Raw genomic sequence first — 3,155 nt, forward strand, 5'->3', positions numbered from 1 at the left:
GATTTCCAGCATCTGCAGAATGTCTCTTGTTTGTGATTGGAGGTAAAATAAAGGTGATTATCAGAACTGGCGATGTAAAAGATTTTGTTCCCTTTCTCCGAGTTCCGAACCCTTTGAGGCTGGAGCTCAGCTCTGTCTGAGAGATCCATCGGCTCCCATTCCCTCATCAGCCTAAGCTCCCCGGGTTCCGTGCAGGGATCGTGAAGCTGAGAGAGAGGGAAGAGAACAGGGCTATCCCGGGATTGCGGGTCACAGTTTCCGGGAGTCACAGCAATTGCCCCTCAGTCGGTAGTGAAAACGGGCGCACGGAGAAACACTTATCGGCAGCGATATCCGAGGCCTTTTGTGTACTGCGCATGCGTGATATTTGGGACCATGCGCATTCGATCGGTGCTTCAGCGACAGCGATAATTGTAACGCAGAGCATTCAAGCTAATCACGGTGCCGTTGAAAGTTTCCGCGCGGTTCAAGTACATAACTCAGTTTTTTTTTGTGTAGAAAACTCAGCAGCTCTTTTAACGCAGAAAGCAGCTCTAATAAAACAATACACTTAATATCAGCAAACGTTCCGCGTGTTTAATGCCAAAGTAAAACGTTCTTACAACTGCAGATATAAAACACAAGAGATTCTGCTGTTGCTGGAGATGTGGACACATACACATAAAATGCTGGAGGAACTCTGCAGTTCAGGCAGCAACTGAGCAGAGGAGTACACAGCCAATGCATGCTGAAGGGGCTCGGCCTAAACGTTGTTTATTTGTTCCTCTCCACATTGGCTGCCTGATCTGTTGATTTCCACCAGTATTTTAAAGAAATTAACCATTTTTTGATCAACCAGTTTCCAAATGCTTTTGATCTTTCATTTGTATGCACATCCTGCCGGTCTGATTCCTCTTCTTCCCCCTCCTTGTAAACTCCTGGCCGCATCTCTTTCCGGAGCCCCAAAGCTCTGATTCAGACTGGCAATTCTTTGGTTTCTGACTCTGCTCCATCGAAGATTCACTCTCTAGTCTGCTGTCAGACTTCAGCAGCGAATTGCAACAACCCAGCTGTCTGAGGCACAGTCGTTTGAAACTAGTGAAAATGACACAAAACGTTGAAAAGAGCAGGGAAGAAGGAGCTTAACCACCTTAGTCCAGAGCCCTGAAGAACGTCAAAACCACAGTGAGCACATTGTCTTATTCAGCCTGGAGAAAATCATGCAAGAAATTCATGCAGGTGTATAAGAGGATGAGAGGCTTTGATCGTGTGGATAGCCAGAGGCTTTTCCCAGGACTGAAACGGCTAACACGAGGGGGAATAGGTTTAAGCTGCTTGGAAGTAGGCACAGAGGAGATGTCAGAGCTAAGTTTTTTAAACAAAGTGTGTGTGTGTGTGTGTGTGTGTGTGGAATGCACTGCCAGCGACGGTGGTAGAGACGGACACAATAGGGTCTTTTAAGAGACTCTTAGATAGGTACATGGAGATTAGGAAAATAAAGGGCTATGTGGTAGGATAATTCTAGACAGTTTCTAGAGTAAGTTACATGGTCAGCACAACGCTGTGGGCTAAAGGGTCTGTAATGTGCTGTAGATTTCTATGATTCCATGAAATTCAAGGGAAATCTCCTAACCCACGGAGTGGTGACCAGTTGCATCCTGTCATCACAGGGAGAATGAGGGGGGAATGGCAGGGATAGATTTTGATAAACTAATATGAGACATAAACATAGGCAGGGACCAGAGGGGCCGAGTGGCCTCTCTAGTGTACATCTTGAGTGTGGTAGAGACAGCAAGTACCTGAGACACGGGAGTGAATACAGAACTGATTTATCTTTCACAGATCCAGAATATTAAACACTAGTCTAGTTTAAGGCTAACATCAGCAGGACGGACTTTTCCAATGCTCAGTGACGAGGGTTCAGTTCTGGGTGCGATGAACAGCCGCAATAACTGCAGATTCTGACAGTAACAGTCCCTCATGAACCTGTAGCTGCCTTCAGTCACCGTGATGGCTAATCATTTAACACAGAGCTGATTTGAACTTCCTCCCTGATGTGAAGTTGCTGATGTTGCAGCAGCTGGGATGATTGAGTAAAACCCTTTGCTCACTCCGGACAGAAATGTGGCCTCTATTTATTGTGAACTCACCGGAGCATCACAAGATGGGTTAACTGAATGAGTCTCTTCGCACACACGGAGCAGGTGAACGGCCGCTTCCCAGTGCGAAGCTGCTGCTGTATCTGCGATGGTCGACTGAATCCCTTCCAAAATGAGAGCCAGTGAATGATGTCACACTGCTAGCAACGTCATGGCAATGTATCCAATCAGATCACGGACATGGACACGTGATCGGGCTCTCCTTGTAGCGAGTGGGGCGCTGTCTTCTCCAGCATCTCCGCCTCCACATTCAAGGATCGGCGGCATTCAAGCGCTGGTGAACTGAGACACAGCGGAACTAACGTGCTGTTGTGTTTGTGATTCCCATACACAAATCCTTTGACTTTTCTGCACTGTTAAAAGTTTATAAAGCACGTCAGTGGGTGTAAGACAACATTTCAACTCAGATAATTTTAGTCTCCATGGTTAGTTCTGATAAAAAAAATACTGTCACAGCTCAAAACAAGTTGAAGGAACAAGAAACACACACAAAAAATGCTAGTGGAACGCAGCAGGCCAGGCAGCATCTATAGGAAGAGGTACAGTCGACGTTTCGGGCCGAGACCCTTCGTCAGGACTAACTGAAAGAAGAGATAGTAGAGATTTGAAAGTGGGAGGGGGGAGGGGGAGATCCGAAATGATAGGAGAAGACAGGAGGGGGAGGGACGAGGCTAAGAGTGGGAAAGTTGATTGGCAAAAGAGATACCAGACTGGGGAAGGGAGAGGATCGTGGGACGGGAAGCCTGGGGAGAGAGAAGCGGGGAGGGGACCCCGGAGGGTGGAGAGCAGGCAAGGAGTTATGGTGAGAGAGGCAGAGGGAGAAAAAAGAGAGAGAGAGAGAGAGAGAGAGAGAGAAAAGGGGGAATAAAAATATATTAAATAAATAAATAAGGGATGGGGTCTAAAGGGGAGGAGGGGCATGAACGGAAGTTAGAGAAGTCAATGTTCATGCCATCAGGTTGGAGGCCACCCAGATGGAATATGAGGTGTTGTTCCTGCAACCTGAGTGTGGCTTCA

General features: G+C 47.1%; 1 long non-coding RNA gene across 1 annotated transcript; it reads right to left on the bottom strand.

Moving 5' to 3' along the window:
- Nucleotides 1–556: 556 nt before the first annotated feature.
- Nucleotides 557–2,237, bottom strand: LOC140207657 (uncharacterized). The gene is made up of 2 exons (XR_011888610.1): nt 2,130–2,237; nt 557–1,074 (listed from the first exon to the last, which is right to left on the bottom strand). It is a non-coding gene; the product is annotated as an uncharacterized lncRNA (long non-coding RNA).
- Between the last annotated feature and the right edge of the window lie 918 nt (nt 2,238–3,155).

This window comes from Mobula birostris, chromosome 13 (genome assembly GCF_030028105.1).
Source record: "Mobula birostris isolate sMobBir1 chromosome 13, sMobBir1.hap1, whole genome shotgun sequence".
NCBI classification, from domain to species: Eukaryota; Metazoa; Chordata; class Chondrichthyes; order Myliobatiformes; family Myliobatidae; genus Mobula; species Mobula birostris.